Consider the following 7081-nt stretch of genomic DNA (forward strand, 5'->3'; position numbering starts at 1 on the left):
AAACCACAGGAGCAGGGCCCAGTAAGCAGCCTCCTGGGAACATGCCCCATGGTCTGCTAACACTGACCTCAGTCAGCCCTGCGCAGCCACTTGCCAGTCCCCTTCCCCTTTGTCTCTGGGATTCCTGGGTTTCCCCCGAGAAAGCAAGGGTTCTGTCCACCCAGCGCTGAGGGGAGATGTACTGGGTCTGTCCCCTGATAAGCAGGAGGAGGCAGCAGGTCCGGGGACAAAGGAGAATTTGTTTGATGTCATGTGCTAATAGGGATTGCAATATTGCTTTCCATATTAGTTATTGTAACATAATGAGGCAAATACACCTTTTAATTTTTTTTTTCTTTTTTTGAGATGGAATCTCAATTTGTCGCACAGGGTGGATCACAGTGGTGCTATCTCAGCTCACTGCAACTTCTGACTGGCTGGTTCAAGTGATTCTTCTGCCTCAGCCTCCCGAGTAGCTGGGATTACAGGCACCCAGCATCATGCCTGGCTAATTTTTGTATTTTTGTAGAGACAGGGTTTCACCATGCTGGCCAGGATGGTCTTGATCTCCTGACCTCCTGATTCATCTGCCTCAGCCTCCCAAAGTGCTAGGATTACAGGTGTGAGCCACTGTGCCTGGCCAAGTTTTTTTTTTTTTTTTTTTTTAGTGGAGAAGGGGTTTCACCATCTTGGCCAGGCTAGTCTTGAACTCCTTACCTTGTGATCCACCCACCTTGGCCTCCCAAAGTGCTGGGATTACAGGCATGAGCCACCGCACCTGGCCAATATCTTTTCAAGTATTTAGCCCATTTTTAAATTGAGTGGTTTATTCTCGTACGGATGAATTTTTAGAATTCTGTGTGTCTTCTGGATGCAATCCCTTGTCAGATATGCAATTTGCAAATGTTTTCTCCTAGTTTGTAGCTTGTTAGTTCATTCTCTTAACACTGTCTTTTTAGAGCAAAAGTTTTAATAAAGTGCAATTTATCAAAAAATTTTAAATGAATCTTTTTTTTTTTTTTTTTTTTTTTTTGAGACGGAGTCTTGCTCTGTCGCCCAGGCTGGAGTACAGTGGCCGGATCTCAGCTCACTGCAAGCTCCTCCTCCCGGGTTCACACCATTCTCCTGCCTCAGCCTCCCGAGTAGCTGGGACTACAGGTGCCCGCCACCTCGCCCGGCTAGTTTGTTTGATTTTTTAAAAATTTTTTAGTAGAGATGGGGTTTCACCGTGTTAGCCAGGATGGTCTCGATCTCCTGACCTCGTGATCTGCCCATCTCGGCCTCCCAAAGTGCTGGGGTTACAGGCTTGAGCCACCGCGCCTGGCCTAAAATGAATCTTACTGCCATGCCTAGGAACTGTCTGTCTAACCATAGAACACAAAGATTTTCACCTATGTTTTCTTCTAAAGTTGTATAGTTTATGTTTATAGTGAGATCTACCATCTATTCTGGGATGACTTTTGCCTGAGGTAGGAAGGGCAGGTCCAGGTTCTTCTGTTTGCTTGTTTGTTTTTTTGCCTATGGATGTCCAATTGTTTCAGCACTATTTTTTGAAAAGGCTATACGCTTTCTATTCAGTTGGCTTCTCGCACTTATTTGTAAAAAATGAATGGGGCATAGGTTTGTGGGTCAATTTCTGGACTCTGTTCTGTTCTATGTGTCTATCCTTTACGATATCCACACTGTCTTGATTAGTATAGCTTTATGATGTCCTAAAATGGAATAATCTCACAGAATGAGAGAAAAATATTTGTAAATCATATATCTGATAGGGAAGTTATCCAAATACATGCAAAATATCTTTTTTTTTTTCAGACAGAGTCTTGCTGTGTCACCCAGGCTGAAGTACAATGACGCACTCTCGGCTCCCTGCAACCTCCACCTCCTGAGTTCAAGCCGTTCTCATGCCTCAGCCTCCTGAGTAGCTGGGACCACAGGTGTGCACCACCACACCCGGCTAACAGTTTTTTGTTTTTTGTTGTTTTTTTTTTGAGACAGAATTTTGCTCTTGTCGCCCAGACTGGAGTACAACGGCACAATCTCAGCTTACTACAACCTCTGCCTCCTGGGCTCAAGCCATTCTCCTGCCTCAGCTTTGCGAGTAGCTGGGATTATAGGCATGCACCACCACGCCCGGCTAATTTTGTATTTTTAGCAGAGTCAGGGTTTCCCCATGTTGGTCAGGCTGGTCTCGAGCCCCCGACCTCAGGTGATCCACCCTCTTTGGCCTCCCAAAGTGTTAGGATTACAGGCATGAGCCACCGCACCTGGCCACGCCCAGCTAATATGTTTTTATTTTTATTTATTTATTTTTTTGCGATGGAGTCTTTCTCTGTCACCTGGCTGGAGTGCAGTGGCGTGATCTCAGGTCACTGTAACCTCTGCCTCCTGGGTTCAAGCAATTCCCCTGCCTCAGCCTTCCAAGTAGCTGGGACTACAGGCACACGCCACCACACCCGGCTAATTTTTTGTATTTTAGTAGAGATGGGGTTTCACTGTGTTGGCCAGGATGGTCTCAATCTCCTGACTCGTGATCCACCTGCCTCGGCCTCCCAAAGTGCTGGGACTACAGGCATGAGCCACTGCACCCAGCCACACCTGGCTAATTTTTTTGTATTTTTAGTAGAGAGGGTGTTTTGCCATGTTGGCCAGCCTGGTCTCGAACTCCTGACCTCAAGTAATTTGCCCACCTTAGCCTCCTAAAGTGCTGGGATTACAGGCGTGAGCCACCATGCTTGGCCCCAAATATCTTACAACTCAATAATGAATACACAAGTAATCAACTGAAAAATAGCAGCTGGGTGTGGTGGCTCATGCCGGTGATCTTAGCGCTTTCAGAAGCCGAGGAGAGAGGATCGGTTGAACCCAGGAATTCAAACTAGCCTGAGCAACATACTGAGATCCCCATCTCTTAAACAAAAAAAAATTGGCCGGGCGTGGTGGCTCACTCCTGTAATCCCAGCACTTTGGGAGGCGGAGGCGGACAGATCACGAGGTCAGGAAATCAAGAACATCTTGGCCAACATGGTGAAACCCCGTCTCCTAAAAATACAAATTAGGCGAGTGTGGTGTTGTGCACCTGTAGTCCCAGCTACTAGGGAGGCTGAGGCAGGAGAATCGCTTGAACCTGGAAGACGGAGATTGCAGTGAGCTGAGATTGTACCACTGCACTGCAGCCTGGGCGACACAGTGAGACTCCATCTCAAAAACAAAAAACAAACAAACGAACAAAAATTTGCAGGGCATAGTGCGTGCCCATAGTCTCAGTTTCTTGGAATGCTGAGGTGGGAGCATCATTTGAGCCAAGGAGCTTGAGACTGCGGTAAGTTAGGATCTCACCCTAACTCCAGCCTGGGTGGCAGACTGAGACTCTGCCTCTAATAAATAAGTAATTTATTTATTTATTTTATTTTATTTATTTATTTTTTTGAGACGGAGTCTGGCTCTGTCGCCCAGGCTGGAGTGCAGTGGCCGGATCTCAGCTCACTGCAAGCTCCGCCTCCCAGGTTCACGCCATTCTCCTGCCTCAGCCTCCTGAGTAGCTGGGACTACAGGCGCCACCACCTCACCTGGCTAGTTTTTTGTATTTTTTAGTAGAGTCGGGGTTTCACCGTATTAGCCAGGATGGTCTTGATCTCCTGACCTCGTGATCCACCCGTCTCGGCCTCCCAAAGTGCTGGGATTACAGGCGTGAGCCACCGCGCCCGGCACTTAAATAAATAATTTTTAAAAAAGAAAAATTGCAAATAATTTTAATGCACTTTTTTTTTTTTTTTTTGAGATGGAGTTTCACTCTTGTCGCCCAGGCTAGAGTGCAGTGGTGCAATCTCAGCTCACTGCAACCTCCACCTCCTGGATTCAAGTGATTCTCCTGCCTCAGCCTCCTGAGTAGCTGGGATGACAGGCATGCACTACCACACCTGGCTAATTTTGTATTTTTAGTACAGAAGGGGTTTCTCCATGTTGCTCAGACTGGTCTTGAACTCCCAACCTCAGGAGATCCGCCTGCCTTGGCCTCCCAAAGTGCTGGGATTACAGGCGTGAGCCACCGCGCCTGGCTTGGATGCACATTTCTATTAAAGAAGATATACATCAAGGCGGGCAGATCACTTGGGGTCAGAAGTTGGAGAACAGCCTGGCCAACGTGGCAAAACCCCATTTCTACTAAAAATACAAAGACTAGCTGAGTGTGGTGGCGCACGCCTGTAATCCCAGGTGCTTGGGAGGCTGAGGCAGGAGAATCGCTTGAACCTGGGAGGCAGAGGTTGCAGTGAGCAGAGATGGTGCCACTGCCCTCCAGCCTGGGCGACAGAGCGAGACTCCGTCTCAAACAAAAAATATACAGATGGCCAATAAACATGTAAAAAGATGCTCAACATTGTTAGTCACTAGGGAAACACAAATCAAAACCACTTCACATCTACTAGGATGACTATAATTAAAAAGACACAATACGGCCGGGCGTGGTGGCTCACGCCTGTAATCCCAGCACTTTGGGAGGCCGAGGCAGGTGGATCATCAGGTCAGGAGATGGAGACCATCATGGCTAACACGGTGAAACCCCGTCTCTACTAAAAGTACAAAAAATTAGCCGGGCGTGGTGGCAGCGACTGTAGTCCCAGCTACTCGGAAGGCTGAGGCAACAGAATGGCGTGAACCCGGGAGGCGGAGCTTGCAGTGAGCCAAGTCCGTGCCACTGCACTGCAGACTGGGAGACAGAGCGAGACTCCATCTCAAAAAAGTGAAAAAGAAACATAAGCAGGCCAGGTGCAGTGGCTCACACCTGTAATCCCAACACTGTGGGAGGCCGAGGCAGGTGGATTGCTTGAGGTCAGGAGTTCTAGACCAGCCTGGCCAATATGGTGAAACCCCATCTCTACTAAAAATACAAAAATTAGCCAGGCGTAGCAATGTGCACCTGTAATCCCAGCTACTCGGGAGGCTGCTAAGGCAGGAGAATCGGTTGAACCCGGGAGGCGGAGGTTGCAGTGAGCTGAGATGGAGCCACTGCACTCCAGTTTGGTGACAGAGCCAGATTACATCTCAAAAAACAAACAAAGAGACAAACAAACAAACAAAAGCATATGTCTGTACAAAACTTTGTGTGTATAATCCCAGCATTTTGAGAGGTCAAGGCAAGCAGATCACCTGAGGTCGGCAGTTTGATGCCAGCCTGGCCAACATGGAGAAACCCCATCTCTACTAAAAATACAAAAATTACCTACTAAACATACAAAAAGTAGCTGGGTGTGGTGGCACATGCCTGTAATCCCAGGTACTTGGGAGGCTGAGGAAGGAGAATCACTTGAACCCGGGAGGCGAAGGTTGCAGTAAGCCAAGATTGCACCACTGCCCTCCAGCCTGGCTGACAGAGCAAGAATTCATCACACACACACACACAAAAAAGAAAAGTTTGATTTTTGTTAAGTGGATTAAAAAACTTACTACCTTAAAAAAAAGTTTGTGGGCCGGGCGCGGTGGCTCAAGCCTGAATCCCAGCACTTTGGGAGGCCGAGACGGGCGGATCACGAGGTCAGGAGATCGAGACCATCCTGGCTAACATGGTGAAACCCCGTCTCTACTAAAAAAATACAAAAAACTAGCCGGGTGAGGTGGCGCGCGCCTGTAGTCCCAGCTACTCGGGAGGCTGAGGCAGGAGAATGGTGTAAACCCGGGAGGCGGAGCTTGCAGTGAGCTGAGATCCGGCCACTGCACTCCAGCCTGGGCGACAGAGCGAGACTCCGTCTAAAAATAAATAAATAAATAAATAAAAAGTTTGTGGCTGGGGGCTGTGGCTCAGGCTTGTAATCCCAGCACTTTGGGAGGACAAGGCGGGCAGATCACCTGAGATCGGGAGTTGGTGCTCAGCCTGGCCAGCATAGTGAAACCCCGTCTCTACTAAAATACAAAAATAAAAAAGAAAAAATTAGCCGGGTGTAATGATGCATGCACTCACCTGTGACCCCAGCTACTTGGGAGGCTGAAGCAGGGGAATCACTTGGCTCACATATGTAATCCCAGCACTTTGAGAGGCCGAGGTGGGCGGATCACCTGAGATCAGGAGTTTGAGACCAGCCTGGCCAACATGGTGAAACCCTGTCTCTACTAAAAACACAAAAATTAGCCAGGTGTGGTGGCAGGAGCCTGTAATCCCAGCTACTTGGGAAGCTGAGGCAGGAGAATCGCTTGAACCCGGGAGGCAGAGGTTGCAGTGAGCTGAGATCGCGCCATTGCACTCCAGCCTGGGCAACACAGTGAGACTCCATTTCAAAAAAAAAAAAAAATAGTTTGTATGTATATAATAACATTATTCATATTTGGCAAAAAATAATGTCCATTAACTGATGAATTGTACAGCATGAATGGGCCTTGGAAACACACTCAGGGAGAGAAGCCAGACACAAAAGGCCACATGCTGTATGATTCCATGTACATGACGTGTCCAGAATGGGCAAATCCACAGACACGAAAGTAGATTGGTGGTTCTCTAGTGCTGGCATCATGGGGGCTTGACTGCTAGTGTATTTAACACATGGGTTTGCTTTTTGGGTAATGAAAATGTTCTAAAATTGACTATGATAATGGTTGTGTAACTGTCAATATACTAAAACCCACTGAATTGTACACTTTATTTATTTATTTATTTGAGACGGAGTCTCGCTGTGTCGCCCAGGCTGGAGTGCAGTGGCCGCATCTCAGCTCACTGCAAGCTCCGCCTCCCAGGTTTACGCCATTCTCCTGCCTCAGCCTCCGGAGTAGCTGGGACTACAGGCGCCCGCCACCGCGCCCGGCTAATTTTTTGCATTTTTAGTAGAGACGGGGTTTCACCGTGTTAGCCAGGATGGTCTCGATCTCCTGATCTCGTGATCCGCCTGCCTCGGCCTCCCAAAGTGCTGGGATTACAGGCGTGAGCCACCGCGACCGGCCTATTTATTTTTATTTGTCTTTTTGCGACGGGGTTTTGCTTTTGTTGCCCAGGCTGGAGTGCAGTGGCGCGATCTTGGCTCACCGCAACCTCTGTCTCCCGGGTTCAAGCGATTCTTCTGCCTCAGTCTCTCAAGTAGCTGGGATTACAGGCATGAGCCACCACGCCTGGCTAATT

This window comes from Rhinopithecus roxellana, chromosome 20 (genome assembly GCF_007565055.1).
Source record: "Rhinopithecus roxellana isolate Shanxi Qingling chromosome 20, ASM756505v1, whole genome shotgun sequence".
NCBI classification, from domain to species: Eukaryota; Metazoa; Chordata; class Mammalia; order Primates; family Cercopithecidae; genus Rhinopithecus; species Rhinopithecus roxellana.